At 36.6% G+C, this 17,841-nt stretch overlaps 1 long non-coding RNA gene across 3 annotated transcripts; it reads left to right on the top strand.

The window, feature by feature from the left end:
- Window positions 1-9,240: 9,240 nt before the first annotated feature.
- LOC110786212 (uncharacterized) lies at window positions 9,241-16,299 on the top strand. 3 transcript variants are annotated; one of them, XR_008919613.1, is made up of 8 exons: window positions 9,241-9,846; window positions 11,413-11,488; window positions 14,552-14,901; window positions 15,012-15,200; window positions 15,307-15,423; window positions 15,578-15,650; window positions 15,744-15,845; window positions 15,935-16,293. It is a non-coding gene; the product is annotated as an uncharacterized lncRNA (long non-coding RNA). The 3 variants fall into 3 exon arrangements; XR_008919611.1 differs by lacking the exon at window positions 15,578-15,650 and having other exon boundaries at window positions 15,935-16,299; XR_008919612.1 differs by lacking the exons at window positions 14,552-14,901; window positions 15,578-15,650 and having other exon boundaries at window positions 9,245-9,846; window positions 15,935-16,285.
- Window positions 16,300-17,841: the final 1,542 nt, after the last annotated feature.

Raw genomic sequence — 17,841 nt, forward strand, 5'->3', positions numbered from 1 at the left:
CTTCCTTGGTATCATATACCGCTTGAGGTTCTTACTTCGGTAATAACTCAAACAATGGAAGCTAGGCTACACTAATGGCCTACAAGTGGGAAATGAAGCATGACAATGCTACATTAGTTGTAGGGTCATCTAGTTTGTTTTAAGTCCTTTCAAGGCTGGAACTTAATGGCTATTTTGTTCCATAATCAGCATACCTAAATTTCTGCTTCAAACACAGAAAGACTCACATTCAAGAAAAACAAAAACAAATGTTTGTTTGTTTATTTGAATGAAATGGTCATTTACGGGTTGAGTCAATATGCTTGATTAAAACAAACAACTCTTTAACAATAAGAACTTTACTAGGTTCAAATCAATCTCTTGATTTGAGTTCCACTAACCTTTAGCATTGTTGCTTAGACCATATCAACAAGTTAACATTCATAAGCTCTATTTTGATGGACTTTTGAAAGTTGATTGATTTCTAGATCAATTCAAGACAAGCTAGTCTTACTTGTTGAAAGTAACAAAAGATATGAACTATTGTTAGAACGCCTAGACAATAGAGTTCAAAGCTAAAGAAAGATTTTATGACTTTATTATTTCACATGGATTTGAGTGAACATAGGTTTATTTACTCAAATGTGATATAAGTTGAATCTGTTTGGCTAGTTCAAAAATTCAGAAGTATAAAATCCACTTGGCAAGAAATCATAAAAGATCTAGGTTAGATCATGTTGATGATTACTTGAGACCAAATATGATCATCAATGATTGTGTGTTGTAATTTCACAATCTAGCTCCATAAGATATGGCATATCTACGTTGGAATGATCGAAGTCAATTAGTACTTGATTCGATCAATGATGAATCATAAAGATTTTTCCTATAATTTCTAAAACAAAATGCTCAACTACCACCAAACTAAACCAAATTCGTCAAAGCTATTGAAAAGTAATATCAGAATATCTTTTCAAATATATATATCTAGAGAGTTGCTAAACTCAGTGGGAGCTTAGTGTTTGTTATTCAACAAACTAAGGCCCAAGTATAGATATATGTTTCATTGTGATTTATTCAAATGAAACACAAGGGTATTGTTTCTACCACGAATTTTTGAGAACATAATGTTTGTTTGCTCGAAATAATGTCCTTTTGGAGATTTGTTTCCAAAATGACAAGTGGGAGAAAATAGACCTCGAAAGTCTTCGAGGCAAACAACAAACATAAATGGACATTCCGGAGGCTTTTCAAAGTGCTTCAGAAAACCCGAACTTATTCTTTAAGGACTTTAGAAGTGGCTTTAAAGAATAGACTTCTCTTAGAAGACTTTACAAGTGCTTCAAGGAGAACAGAATATTCAAAGGACTTTCAAGTGGCTATTGATATTCTGTTGTTTGGTGTTCTATACCCAAGTAGGCATAGAGTTCAAATCACTGAAACTATGAGATTCTTCTATAGTGAAGAAACATGGAGTTCAGGTCCCTGAAACTATGCAATTCTTCTATTAGATAGTGAAGAAACCTACAACTTGCAGTCAAACTATTATCATGTAGATTAATGAGTTTGTGACCTGTAAGAAAGCTATGATGAAACCCAGATTCCCTAAAATGGTTAGAGGCCATATATAGACTCAAATGTTTTAAATGGTTAGAGGCCATAAAACATACTCAATGTTTTGATGACAAAATTGAAATTTTGTTGATTTGCAAGAATAGTTTCACACCTATTGGTTGTAAGTTTGTTTTAAGGATAAAAACCATCAAACATGAAATTGTGTTCACACACAAAGCTAGATTAGTTGCTAAAGGTTACAAGAGAATTCATGGCATGGATTGTGTTGAAACCTCATGCATAATCGTAATGCTCAAGTCTATAACTCAAGCAATGATTGCATATTGGTACATATAACAATTGGATGACAAAACGTATTCCTCAATCAAATGTTGGAAGAAAACTATGTACATGGCATGTCATAGGATTTGTGGATCCAAATAAATGCTTGAAAAGGAATGCTAACTTATGAAATCTAAGTAAAGATTTAAGCAAGCAATTGGGAATTGGAACTGTATTTTACTGAAGCTAATAAGCATTTTAGTTTCATAAAATATACATGATTCTTATAGATATATAAGAAGTTTAGTGGGAGTACATAAAACTTAATTGGTCCTATGTGTATCACACACATATCTCTCTATTGTGAAATAACATTCAAATGCTAAATACTTAGATTTGAGATTATTCATCAATGATGGACCAAGGCGAAACTTAGTACATACTGGGTACTAAGATCTATTTACAAAGATCTTATAATATTGTTTTGGATTAAGTAATGGCATTTACTAAATCAAACACGAAATACTCCATTGGAGATATTCGACCCATGTGAATAAATCTAAGTAAAAGAATGTTTGAACTATGTATAAGCATTTACTAAGTTAAACATCAAAGAATCTAATGAGATTCTTCACCTATATTATATGTCAAAGAATTTAGTTGGATTCAGTATCTACTGTAACTGAGTGAGCTAAAGTTACATGAATAGAATTCAATTGGGAATTATTCTGCAAAAGAATTTATCATGTATATAATATAATATGAGGATCGCCAAAAACGTATCGTATGACTTTAGGCATGACGAACATATACCAATCTCTATTGATCTAAGTGAAGATCAACTAGATTGAGATCAAGAACACTTATGGTACTTGAAAAGGTACATAGGAATAGTTCTTGATTCAAGGAAATAAAGATATGCTAAATATTGATGCTACACGCATAAACACTGGCAAAGGATCAAGCAAGACCCTTTGGAGTTAACCATTAACAAGGACGAGCTAAAGAGCATCGTGTTTTGAAATGGGAACATGGATTGAAGACCATGAGTTGTTGCGTGGGAAATTAAAATAATAATTTCTATGTTCTAAGATATAGTTGGAGAGTCTTCCACATATCTGTGAACTGCTTGGATAAGTAGATCCAAACAAAGCATCACTAGCAACCTATACAGTTGAAGTAAAAGTAATTATTGCCTAAGAAGCAATAAAATAGAGTTGTTTATATGAGTTCTTCATTGAACTTGGGAAGATCACATGTCTGTTGACTTAATGGTTCTTCATTGCAAAATGCGTAGAACCACTAATGTAGCAAGAAAGACTAGATCACAAAATAAACATACTCAAAAGATCTTATCATCCTATCTCGAATATCATTCGATGAAAAGATATTAAGATTGGCAAAGCATGATAACTAAACCTATGCAACAAGTGAGAAGCAACACTCACATTGTAGCACTGGAAATCAAGCATAGCTTTGAATTCCATGAAATGTTTTAAAGATGGGTTCGAGGCCCATGGCTGTAAAACATTAGGGGTTGAACATTTATCATATATGAAATGTATTTTCATATTCCATTTAATCTTGGTTTAGTATTAAATGATGAGTCCCTTCAATTTAACGATATATTCAAGATAGACTGTCAGGACCAGTCCTGTGACTAAGAAATGTCTATCAAGTGAACTTGAATGTCAAAGGTTGAAAATGGTCCCTAGTCGGAGTTTTCTATAAAATTGGACGCATAGAAAACGTTAGACGACTAGAATGCAAGATGACTAGTAGTTCTGTTTCTTGAACTATGTGGACATGGCAATGTCATAATCATTTGCATAGATACTTACTTTGGGAAGACTACTATCGGACAAGACCTATGAAACTTTACTGTAAGAGATGAAAATCTGTCATAAGTAAATTTCATCAAAATTATTAGACACTAAATCCTCAATACCTGAGTGATTTGAGATTACTTGTTTGAGAACTGGTTGCTTTGACGTTGACCAACCGTCGCACCGTAAAAGGAGGCTATAAAGGCAACGCTCAGGTAATCACCTATCAAACGAAGTCTAATCTCAAGATCGCAAGATTGGGATTGTCCTCCCATAAATCGGGATGAGATGCTTAAAAGTTGTACAAGGCCACTCGGAGAGCTAGAAACTGTGAAATGCATGGCCGTGCTCGGATGAATCATAGGCTATGATTATCTGTTTATTTGATCAGTTGAACTCTGAAACCGAGGAACACCTCTGGACATAATAAGGATAACAACTCTTACCTTATGTTCAAGAGCAAGCATCGAGCGACAAAGGAATTAGGAAATGCACACTTGTCCCTAAGGACAAGTGGGAGACTGAAGGAAATAATGCCCTTAGTCCAAGTATGCATTCAATGTTAAGTCTAATAAATGCGGTTCAGTATTAATTAACAAGTTAATAATTCAGTGAGATCAAGTGAGCTGAATGCCTGACTAGAGGCCGCTTCAGTTCAAGTGGAATTAATGATATTAATCCACAGCTTACTCTTGACTGAACCCGTAGGGTCACACAAATAGTACGTAAACGGATCAAGTATTTAATGGCATTAAATACTGCATATATGGATATTCGGAATCGACGGATCTTGGTTTCAGTGGGATCTGAGATCGTCACAGGCAAGAAATGAATACTCCGGAAACGATGATATTACCGGAAACGGAAATATGGATCGTATCGGAAATATAAATATTATCTAAGTCGTAGATGTTACCGGAAACGGAAACATGGTACGTATCGGAAAATATTATCGGAAATGGAAATATTGCCGGAATCGGAAATATTGCCGGAAACGGAAATATTGTCAGAATCGGAAATATTATCGGAATCGGAAAATAATTCCGGAAACGGAAATATTAAATATTTGTTCGAAACGGAAATTAATTCCGGAATCGGAAATATTAAATATTGTTCGTATCGGAAATAAATTCCGGAATCGGGAATTTATTCGGAAGCGCGTCGTACGAATTAGCATCGGACGAGACTTGCTAGACGAAGGCCCAGCACGAAGCCAGGCCTACGCTCAGCAAGCCCAAGCGCCCAAAAACACGCTGCCAAGCCACGCCCGGTCCAGCGCAAGGCCAGGCCCAGCAATAGGCCTTGGCGCGCGCGCGGGGCTGCGACGAGTGGGCTGGCGCTGTGCGTTCGCAAGGCCTGCGCGCGGTGCTAACGTATCACTCGAAGTTTGTTACTCGAATCCTAAGGTTACCGGGATTTGTCATATGATTAAATCTAATCCTACAAGATTTAGTTTATTTAATTAGAGTCCTGGTAGGATTATAATTAAATAAATTAGTATCCTAATAGGATTCCAAATCCTTTTCCATAACTCTATAAATAGGTGCCTAGGGTCACATATTTACATAGAGTATTCAAGTATTCAAAGTGATTTTTGAGAGCAAAAATTCAGTCATACAATTGCCTAATAAGTGCCGAAAATTCTAAGTACCTTAAGGGCGATCCTAGTTGGTCAAGCTTAAGGCGGATCCGGACGTGCTGTGGACTATCTACGGAGGGACGACACTTGGAGTCCTAAAGACTTGTTCTTGTTCGGTTCGGGCGCAGCTAGGGAAGGCACGCAACAAAGAGTATGCATCTAAACTATGCTAAATGATTATGTGTAAATAATATGCTTTCCTGGCTTTATGGTTTTTCCGCATGATTTATGAATTGTCATATGTATCATAACCTAACAGTGTGTGTGTCTTTCACGTCGAATTTGGGGATGTATTTATAGGGGAAAGTTCGTGGAAAGATAGAATTGCAGAGTTCTAATCCATAAAGAATTAGGAAAAAACACGTACCCAGGTATTTTCAGCGCCCAGGCCTGGGCGCCGAAGATTTCGGCGCCCTGGGCTGGGCGTTGAAAATAGAGATCCATGCAATTTCGGCGCCCAGGGCTGGGCGTTAAAGATTTCGGCTCCCAGGTCTGGGCGTTGAAAGTGATGTCTGGGCCGAGTTCTTTGTCAGATTCGGATTCCTAGAATCCGGAGTGTTTGAGATTTAATCGAGTCTTCTAGTGCGTATCAACATTATGACGGAATGCGTCTGGGCCCGTTACGAACTCTAGGCTCGTTAGGATTTTAATTAATACGTAACTCTTATTTGCGAATCATACTAGGAACAGGATTCTTATCGCAAAGTCTATCTCATTTAGGATTTATGTTGGAGTGCAACACCTAATTCTGACAGGTTTCTATCTTTTATGACTTGCCACTTTTAACAACTACCATTACGGCAGTTACTATTTTTAGCAAGTTTCCATAAATAGCAGGTTTCGGGTGAAATGAAAAGGGGAATTGAGATTCGTTATTTTATAGGAGATGCGTTGTCAAGTGGAGATTTACGCTTTCATCATCGAACCTTCCCTTTCGGGAATGGGGACAAATGTAGGTGTCTACAGTTAGCCCCCACTTTGACTGAGTCTTGGAGTAAGACGATGGTCAAAGTATTAGACGGAGTGCGTCGCACAAGCCATAGTGACCTGTTTTGGCGAGGGTCTCACGAGCCCCCGAGTGATAACATTTGACTTAAGGGTCATCACTTGAAGTGTCGACATATCCCTCACGTGTCATTGGGACTTGTCAACGGATAGTATAGAAACTTCCTCACTTTGTCATTGGAAGGATCTAAAGAAGTGTAGAAACTCCCTCACTTTGTCATTGGGAGTAGCTATAGATGTTTTCGAAATCAAAGCTATAAAGTGTAATTGGGCCTGGCCAAGCCCAACCACGAGGTAAAAATGTTTTTAAAGATTCTCATTTTCAGGGCTAGCTAAACGAGAAAACCCCCTTGTTTTTATGGGACGTAAAACGAAGGAAAATCCAGCACATCGCTCTTTTTTGGAAAAAACGGAAAACCAATCCTTTTAATTTTTGAAAAAGGGAAAACCAGAAAAAGTTATCGCTGCAGCGACTAAGGACCTGCGCGGTTAGTGGCGCAGACCCTGCCGGCTAAAGATGGCGAGCCTGTCCGCTAAGGGTGGACACCCCGTCCGATAGAAGTGGACGAATCTGTGTTTGAAATTTGAAAATAAGGACCTACTGTGTTTGTGACGTAGACCCCGCCGGCTGAAGATGGCGAACCTGTCCGCTAAGGGTGGACACCCCGTCCGATAGAAGTGGACGAATCTATTTTGTAATTTGTTTTGTGTTTTTTTTTTGAAAATAAGGACCTACGTGGTTTGCGCCGTAGACCCCGCCGGCTGAAGATGGCGAGCCTGTTTGTGTTTTGAAGATCTCATTTTTTGAAAACTGAGGACCTGCGCGGTTAGTGACGCAGACCCCGCCGGCTGAAGATGGCGAGCCTGTTTTATTTTGAAGATTTTATTTTCTTTTCATTTTCGAAAACTGAGGACCTGCGCGGCTAATGACGCAGACCCCGCCTGCTGAAGGTGGGCGAGCCCTGTCCGCTGAGGGTGGACGTCCTGACAACGTGCTTAAACGGACCATTGTCTTGTGGTCATCTTCTTTCATGGTTTTGAGCTAGTCTTTATGGCTCAATTTTGCCATTACCTGGGTCCTTGATTAGGGGACCATATATAAGTATCAAGGGCGACCTTTGTCTTGAGGTCGTAAACCGGTTCTTTTTCTTTTGAGATTATCCAAACACGGGACTTTGTACAGCGTAGTCTGGGAATATTGTTTTAACTTTGCATACTTTTTTTTTTTTTTTTGAAATATATATTTTCTTTCGAGCCCCCAAGAATTTGTGCTTGACGGTCATTTCTTGTCAAAGAGGTTCCTTGGGGATACACATTTTGTAATGTCCTTGATCGTGTTTTGGGATCGTGCTCGTAAGTGCGAGCGATCTTTGTAGTGGTGTGCTATTCTTGACAAAGTCGTGAGGTGCGACTTTCAGTAAGGAAATCGGTAATTTTTGAGTCAAATGGATGCGGCAGGGCCCAATAGAAATTAGGGCCTTTTTTGAGCCTAGGTTCATTTTCGGCGCCCAGGCCTGGGCGTCGAAATAATTCACGCCTAGGTGGGGTGTTGAAAGTGTTGTTTGGGCTGGTCTTTTGATGACACAGTTGGCCTCTTGCTCATTCGTTTATTTCACTTGGAAGTTCTATGTATTCTCTTCTCTTTTGTTTTTTCTTTATTTTTAGAACGTGATGATTTTCTTGAGAAGCCGTAGCCGATTGGTGGACTACGGTGCTTGTCTCTTTGGGGCGATCATTTTAAGGAACCGTTGCTCTTAAGGCGTACAGTTATTGCAATAGTTGGGCGAGTCTATTTGGCCCGAGGAACATACCTCGAGGCGTAAGATTTTGATCGCTCTTGTATATATATTTTTTTTCTTTTGAACGCGTTCGTGAATGTTCGATACTTAGAATGATGATATGTATGTGCGAACGAGCGTTCGTAGAATGGCCGTCGTGTGCGGTCCATTAATCAGTTTGCTTGAATCATTTTTTTTTTTGAACAATGACTGATTTTGAATAGTTTGCTTAGAAGCTTGATAGGGGTCAGGTCCATTCATGAAGTGGGCTCAAACATCGCCCTTTCGATTGTTCGAACATTTGCTCCGAGATTTATTTATTTTGCTATGGTTGTTTCGTAGCTTGGAGCCCCCAAGTATGCATGTTGGGATGCTTCCTTTTGGCGTACGATTTTTGGTAGGTTCTTTTGAGAAAGATGCCTTGGGGTTCCGCTTGTGTAGGTGCGAGCTATCCCTTCCGTGGTAGGTAATGTTTTGCTACCCTTAATCCTTAATGTAGAAGTCATGTGGCTTGCATTTGGGCGATAAGTAGTCTTTGCCTCTTTTACACATGCTCTTGGTCGTGCCCGCATTAGTGCGATATGCCTTCCACCTTTTTTAGACTTGTACTGTGGGATGGTTGAACTTATGGTGCGACGTAGGCTTGTGTGGCCTAACAACGTGTCTTTGAACATTCCTCCAGGTGTTGGGATATCATTATTATATTTTGCATTGGAGTACTTCATCACGCCTCGTTCATGTGCTTGAACAAGTGTAGCACCTTCTGCGTGGGTTTGCACGGCTTATTACTTCGTTCGATGCGAGGATTCATATGTGTGTCTTTCTTATTTTTATATCTGGGCAAAACGTGACTAGCAGAAAGATTCAGCGCCCAGGCTGGGGCGTTAAAGATATCGGCGCCCAGCTCTGGGCGTTGAAAATGATTTCTGGGTATATTTTGACAATTCTTATCCTTGATTTTTTTTTCACTAGTAGAGAAATCATCATTTGCAACTCATCAATTGCAACTCATGCTAGTTATAAGCGTTGTAATAGGGGTATGGTCAACGCGGGTCAAATATTAAATGACCTTGTTGCAGCATTTTAGTCCACCGTGAGTTGCGAAAAATACATTTTTTTTTTGAAAAAATATTTCGCAGCGCGGGAGAATGATATTTGCTGCAATTAGTTAGCTAAATTGCAGCGCGTCCCATAATTCATTTGCTGCAAGAATTCGTTCGTTCCTAATTGCAACTTGGTCCCAAATTACATCGCTGCAACCAGCTACCTAGGTCATTCTAATTTCCATCCCTTCAATTCTCAGCTGGTAGTTGCTATCCTCTTCGATCGATCTCCCCCAGATCTACATACACTTCCAGTAAACAAACCAACCTCAATCGAAATTTTCTCCTCGGTCCTTCGCGAATCACACCGCCGGTTCCCTTTTCATATTTGGTTTGTTATTTTTCCGGCCACCACCAAGGTATCACCGCCGGTAGTCTCCTTCTTCATTTTGAGGAGTTCCTTCGCAAAGCTCACTCGCCGCCATTTCCTCTTCCTCTCTGGCCCTTGAATTCGCCGGCCACCGTTCACCGGCCACCGGTTGCGGTTTCTTGTTCCTTCTCAACATCCGCCGCCGGAAACACCTGCTTGTTTATTGTTGCGGTTTGTTTACTCTTCATCTCTGGCCCTTGAATTCGCCGCAGATAAGTGGAGATAGAAGGAGGGATTTGCGGTTCAAATTGAAAGTTCAATCTTGTTTATTCAACATTGATTCGAAATTGAAGCATTTGAACTTGCTTAGGTTTGTTTACTCAAATTTCCCCTTTCTAAATTTAATTTGGGCTATTTTTTGTGTTTCATGTTCTTAATTATATTAAGTTTTGTTTTTTTTTTTTTACTCAAATTAAGTTTGTATGGAATTATATAAAGATACACAGGAACAAGGACCCTGAAAAAAAAAATTCTATGCAGTACTAGTTAATTTAGAAGTGGGTATCCATGGAATTTTCGATCTGTTGCACTTGATCGAGTCTGGTTCCATAGATTGAGTATGTTTTGGTTCTTTAGCTTTAAGTTGAACTTGTTGGTTCTGGTTATTTAGCTTTTGTGTGGTTCTTTAGCATTTGTGTGCCTATGCTATTCTTTTGTCCCTAGTCTGGTTATGTTTAAGTATTGATTCCACAGACACATATCCAATGAGTACTTGACACATATCCAATGAGTACTTGGAAAGGTTTTGAAGCAATAAAGATTTAGGCAGTCTCTGTTCAAGTAAATGTACAATATGATGCATATGCTGGTCTAGTTCACTTTCTTTTTTCATTCCTGAGAATCAAAATGACTAGCTGTACAAGAATATTTAAAATTTTGAAACAGAATACAGCAAACATCAAAGGTTGGATTAAACCAATATTGTGGTTTGCAATCTATGTTTCTGGCAGTAGGCTAAGTTATCTAAGTTGTCTGGGGGATTGAGCTAACAGAGGGTCTCCATAACTGGATGTGGTTTCAGTTCTTGGACTGCAACTGTGTTTCCTGTGTTCTTTCCGCCACCAGCATTTCCATAGCCAACATTTCCACCCGCATACATGTTTTTTCCCAAATCTCTATCTTTACCTGTTTTCTTATACACAACTACAATGCTGTTAAAACACAAATTTCAGTTTCAAAGAAATAAATACAGATTTCTAGAGTGAAGCCTAAACTTTAGTTCAAAATAATTGAAATGATTTTTAGTAACTGCTTAGATGATTAGTGACTAGGTTAATATCAGCATTTATTTGTGCTAATAATGATTTTGATTTGATTAGTGACTAGGTTAATAAATATATTTGATGATTCCAATATGTTTCATGTTTCTCATTTGCTGTTTTTTTAGCATTACTCTATAAACTGTTGTCCAATTTTTACATTTTTTAAAGTCTGAATGGTTTATTCAAGAAATTTCAGACTTGAGATTTTGTTAATCAGTATAAGCAACCAAAATAAAGGACGATTTTTGAAAGAGGTAGCTTGGTGTAATAAGCTGATGTGATGTTAGTGTGTGATTAATACTTCAATAACTTTTTGTTTTTGCTTCTGCTTCTGATCATGTTGACTATATGAAATGGACTTAAAACAACATTTGAAGCAGATAGTTCATGAATTCAAGATATTGAATTATTGCTGTTGCTCGGAATATTAAATTATTGCTATTTTTGTTCCTGATCTCTCCTTGTAAAAGATGACCGTAATACGCTTCTGATTATTGCAGGAACACCCTAGATTTTTTGTTAATTTTATGTGTATAATCATAAAATTTATTGTTTGACTTGTTTGAAGTAATATTATTATAAATTTATTCAATTTTGTATGTTTTCATTTTCAGGACCCCTTGCTGGTATTGCTAGTTTCTTGAACCAAATCATCCATTTGAACTATCAAGGCGTGAGTTCTTCTACTAGGTGAGCATAATCTGCCGACTGTCATTCTCCTCTTCCCTTTTAATTTAATATAATTTTCTTAAATGTGAGTTTCGAGATAATTTTTTAATAGCTTTTCTAGGTTTACAAATTATTTCTTATTAGTTGTTTGTGTTATTTATTTGCCGAGTTAAGTTCATATAAAACATGTAATTAGTTTAAAATGAATCATTAGGTTCATTAGTTCAAAAATGGGAGCGACAATGTCTCATTTTAGCTTAAATATGTCCATAACGAACCAACAAGCCTAAAACGTGCATAACTTGATTGGAATGAGTCTTAGAAAGTTTAAACTAAGCATATAAAACATGTAATTAGTTCTAAATGAGTCCTTAGGTTCATTAGTTCAAAAATGGGAGCGAAAATGTCTCATTTTAGCCTAAATATGTCCATAAGGACCCAAAAAGCCTATAACGTGCATAACTAGATTGGAATGAGTCTTAGAAAGTTTAAACAAAGCATATAAAACTTGTAATTAGATTAAAATGAATAATTAGGATCATTAGTTCAAAAATGGGAGCGACAATGTCTCATTTTAGCTTAAATATGTCCATAACGACCCAAAAAGCCTATAACGTGCATAACTAGATTGGAATGAGTCTTAGAAAGTTTAAACTAAGCATATAAAACATGTAATTAGTTTTAAATGAGTCCTTAGGTTCATTAGTTCAAAAATGGGAGCGAAAATGTCTCATTTTAGCCTAAATATGTCCATAACGACCCAAAAAGCCTATAACGTGCATAACTAGATTGGAATTCGTCTTAGAAAGTTTAAACAAAGCAAATAAAACTTGTAATTAGATTAAAATGAATCATTAGGTTCATTAGTTCAAAAATGGGAGCGACAATGTCTCATTTTAGCTTAAATATGTCCATAACGACCCAACAAGCCTAAAACGTGCATAACTTGATTGGAATGAGTCTTAGAAAGTTTAAACTAAGCATATAAAACATGTAATTAGTTCTAAATGAGTCCTTAGGTTCATTAGTTCAAAAATGGGAGCGAAAATGTCTCATTTTAGCCTAAATATGTCCATAAGGACCCAAAAAGCCTATAACGTGCATAACTAGATTGGAATGAGTCTTAGAAAGTTTAAACAAAGCATATAAAACTTGTAATTAGATTAAAATGAATAATTAGGTTCATTAGTTCAAAAATGGGAGCGACAATGTCTCATTTTAGCTTAAATATGTCCATAACGACCCAACAAGCCTAAAACGTGCATAACTTGATTGGAATGAGTCTTAGAAAGTTTAAACTAAGCATATAAAACATGTAATTAGTTCTAAATGAGTCCTTATGTTCATTAGTTCAAAAATGGGAGCGAAAATGTCTCATTTTAGCCTAAATATGTCCATAACGACCCAAAAAGCCTATAACGTGCATAACTAGATTGGAATGAGTCTTAGAAAGTTTAAATTAAGCATATAAAACATGTAATTAGTTCTAAATAAGTCCTTAGGTTCATTAGTTCAAAAATGGGAGCGAAAATGTCTAATTTTAGCCTAAATATGTCCATAACGACCCAAAAAGCCTATAACGTGCATAACTAGATTGGAATGAGTCTTAGAAAGTTTAAAAAAAGCATATAAAACTTGTAATTAGATTAAAATGAATCATTAGGTTCATTAGTTCAAAAATGGGAGCGAAAATGTCTCATTTTAGCCTAAATATGTCCATAACGCCCCAACAAGCCTAAAACGTGCATTACTTGATTGGAATGAGTCTTAGAAAGTTTAAACTAAGCATATAAAACATGTAATTAGTTCTAAATGAGTCCTTAGGTTCATTAGTTCAAAAATGGGAGCGAAAATGTCTCATTTTAGCCTAAATATGTCCATAACGACCCAAAAAGCCTATAACGTGCATAACTAGATTGGAACGAGTCTTAGAAAGTTTAAATTAAGCATATAAAACATGTAATTAGTTCTAAATAAGTCCTTAGGTTCATTAGTTCAAAAATGGGAGCGAAAATGTCTAATTTTAGCCTAAATATGTCCATAACGACCCAAAAAGCCTATAACGTGCATAACTAGATTGGAATGAGTCTTAGAAAGTTTAAACAAAGCATATAAAACATGTCATTAGTTTAAAATGAGTCCTTAGGTTCATTAGTTCCAAAATGGGAGCGAAAATGTCTCATTTTAGCCTAAATATGTTCTATAACAACCCAACGAGCCTTAAACGTGCATAACAAGATTGGAATGAGTCTTAGAAAGTTTAAACAATGCACATAAAACTTTTCATTAGTTTAAAATGAGTCCTTAGGTTCTTTAGGGCAAAGTTGTGAGCGAAAAAGCCTCAATTTGCCTAAATATGTCCTTTAACGACCCAACGAGCCTAAAACGTGCATAACTTGATTGGAATGAGTCTTAGAAAGTTTAAACAAAGCATATAAAACATGTCATTAGTTTAAAATGAGTCCTTAGGTTCATTAGTGGAAAGTTGGGAGCGAAAATGCCTCAATTTGGCCTAAATATGTCCTATAACGACCCAACAAGCCTAAAACGTGCATAACTTTATTGGAATGAGTCTTAGAAAGTTTAAACAAAACATAAAAAACATGTCATTAGTTTAAAATGAGTCCTTAGGTTCATTAGTGCAAAGTTGGGAGTGAAAATGCCTCAATTTGGCCTAAATATGTTCTGTAAAGTCCCAACGAGCCTTAAACGTGCATAACAAGATTGGAATGAGTCTTAGAAAGTTTAAACAATGCATATAAAACTTGTAATTAGATTAAAATGAATCATTAAGTTCATTAGTTCAAGAATGGGAGCGAAAAGGTCTCATTTTAGCCTAAATATTTCCATAACGACCCAACAAGACTAAAATGTGCATAACCATATTGGAATGAATCTTAGAAAGTTTAAATAAAGCATATAAAACATGTTATTAGTTTTAAAATGGGAGCGAAAAGGTCTTAGAAACTAAGAAATGTCACTAAACCGTTTAAGTTACTGATTTTCAATGTTCCTAGTTATATTGTTGAAAGCATTAGTGCAATTTTCTCTTTTCTTTTTTCATAGAGTTTTATTGTTTTAAAGGAAATGGTGACGCCGCCGCCAAAGAAGAAGGCTAAACCGCACCATGGTAAAGGAAGTGTGAAAAGGAGCACCAAAGGTAGTTGTGTCCTTAAAAAGGGATCTGGATCAAAAAACAAAGATACATCAAAAAGTGATAACCCCAGTGGTATTAAAGTTGATGTCCTTAGGGTGGAGTGTGAACTACTATCTTACATGATGTCCAACATGCCTAAATTTTCATCAGCATTATCACTTCCTGCTTCAATTTTCTTGTACAAAAAGGACACACTGACTTCTGTCAAATCTCGTGATATCTCTGAGTTTCTCACGAAGGATTTCGCCAGTATTAAAGTACTTCAAGTTTATATGATGTATGTTATTCTGCCTATGCTATCTCATTTGATTCTACCTACATGGAGATTTATAAAATCTTTGTTATCCTTTGATCTTATGGTTAATGTCCCTATGTTTGCACATGTAGGTACTTGTATCATGAATACATATGCCCCTTAAAGTTGTCTCATATTAACTTTTTGTGTCCCGATGCAATTTCTTGTGCCACAATGAAGAAGAATCGTTTAAGCGTTATTGACTATATAAAAGATGCTTTCTTAAATGAAAGGAAAAAGGATGTGCAGTCAAAATTCTAGTTGGCCCCCTACCATGAAGGGTATCTTATATAACTTGCTAACTTTTATATATGTTATTTATTTTTTAATATTATTAGAACTCTTGGTTTCATGCAACTAATCATATAATTGGGTACTTTATAATAGGAATCATTGGGTTCTTATCGTCCTTGATCTTGTCCTTGGCCTAGCATACGTGTTTGATTCGGCCACTCCTCCCCCTCCCGGGACACGGAAGTTAGAAGGGTTCAATTGTATACAAATGTAAGTTGAATGTACAAACCCATTTGCAACTCATTATATTATATATATATCAATAAAACACATGCTATATTTAATTTCTTTATTGAAAGTAATATGATTAGATTTTTGATAGAGAATTAAAGTGTTATAATTATTGTTTATGTGGGGCATATAGAATTTATTTGACTAATCTTGAAAATGACAAAAGGAAGATTAAGTCACAAAAGTTACGATTCATACAGATGAAGGTACTAATTAAAGTTTATACTCCTTGAATCTCTTAATTTGAAAATATTTGCTTTAATTTGACACATATATACGTGCTTCATTTGTGTAAATAGTGTGCTCAACAAGTTGATGCAGTGGATAGTGGTTATTATGTGATGAAATACATGCATGATGTTGTCACAGTATACAATGAATACAAGGATAATTTGTCTGAGGTACGTGAACTTATTTAATTAGGTATAAGATTCAATTTTCTCTTAAATTAGTTTTCGAGTAATTAATACCAAGTTTTTCTTTTTTGAAGGGTTATGTACAAAGAGAAATGCCATATTCTGATGAGGAGTTAGAAGAAACTCGAGAACAATGGGCAAAGTATTTTAAGGACAACTATTTGATGGATGCCGGCGAATGAGTTTGTTGTGATCTAGTAATGTTGTGTTTTATGTTTTTGTTATGTGTTGGATATGACGTTGGATGCTACTTGGAGCATATATGTGGTTGTTGAAACATATATGTGGTTGTTGGAACATATATGTGGTTGTTGGAACATATATGTATGTTATGTCTTTTATACAGGTCTATAAATTCCCGTTTTGTCCGGGTTTCGCAAATTACAAGGGAACCTATGGCAAATTTTTTGCAACCTATTAATAATGTTTTTATTATAATTTTTTGTCAAAATAACAAGAGTGTCCAAGGATAATATATAAATCTGCATCTGAACGGAGCTATTATATTTATTTTAAAAAAAAAACAAAAAACATTATTTGCAGCGCGTGTGATAGCACTAAGCTGCAAAATGATATCTAATTGCAGCGCGTATTACTCAAAAAGGCGCTGCAACTACTTTTTATTTGCAACTTAGACGGGTCAATCTGAGCTGCAACTAATACACTATTTTCAAGCTATACATGTAATCCGCGCTGCAATTAACCTATTATTTGCAGCGTGTACGATCGCTGCAAAAAATATTATGGTATTTGCATCCATCACAATTGCAGCGCGCGAAAGCGCTGCAAAAAGCCTGTTTTACGCGCGCTGCAAATGTGATTTTTTCTACTAGTGTTTCTTTCGCTTTTGCTTTGGAACCAGGTAGACTGTGTAACAGGCGCTTGTAGGGCGAGCGTTATGTGCAGTAGTTTGATCGGAGTTTTGGTGACTCGCGATTTTCAGTTACCCTTGTTAGTGGGGTGACTTTATATATTCTAAGTAGTGCTTAGAATTTGGGAGGGGTTGTAGCCATTCTAAGGTTCGTTTTACACGATCAAAGCTTAGGATTGTGTCCCTATGATGTATGTATGACATTAGCGTCGAGAATTTGCGATAAGATCGTCATTTCGAGCATTTTTAGAGTGTTTTTCTCAAGCCTCCGATTGTAGCTACGGGATTGGCTTGATGCTATAATGCCTTGTATATGTTTTTATGCATTAATGGTGACATGGATCATGAATATTTTGAACCAGACTCGTTTAGTGCGAGGTACGTTCGAGTAGTAATTTGCTACTTCTCTTGTAAATGTCGTATTATGCGACATCGCCATCGTCAAGGTAGTAACATGTGGAAGTGTGCCTTGACCAAAAGTTAGGTGCCTTTCTTTACCCATAATCATATTTAGAAATCTTTTTGACTCACTTGCGACATGGGGATAAACGCATACTTAAATTAAACCAACGACTCTCTATTATGTTCGAAGAAGTCTTTGAAAATTATTTGGGAGGTGTCCTAAGCAAGTTGATTTATAGAAGGGTTTGTACAGGATCACATGAGTGAATCAAAATACTGTTACGATTTTTGGAATGCTGTTTAAGGATTTGCTGGAAGCCAGGGTGCAGGCGTCAAGATATTACTTGTGCCCGTTTGGCATATGCTTTGGGCTTTTAGGGCCATCTTTTCTAGAATTGCGGGAATATAAACCGTTTTCAAATTGACTTAGATTTACTTGGTGTATGTCTGTACAAAAGGTCAAGGTATGCTTAGTTCTTTCAATTCCCTAGCTCTTTCATTTCAATTTTTAGCCCCCAGTTGCCGTTATGTCTTCCCGTTAAGGATGTTTTTAGATTTCGATTTTAGATGCCCGTGTCATATGTCTGAGTAGGGTGAGCCTTGGTTAAGTGCCAAGTCCTATTGACAATGTCTGTTTTTTTTTTCAAAGGGGATTCGCAAGCTTTTGAATTACCATGAACGGGTGCCCGAGTTCGAAGGAACGATGGG

The sequence above is a fragment of the Spinacia oleracea genome, chromosome 4 (assembly GCF_020520425.1).
Source record: "Spinacia oleracea cultivar Varoflay chromosome 4, BTI_SOV_V1, whole genome shotgun sequence".
Taxonomy (NCBI): Eukaryota; Viridiplantae; Streptophyta; class Magnoliopsida; order Caryophyllales; family Amaranthaceae; genus Spinacia; species Spinacia oleracea.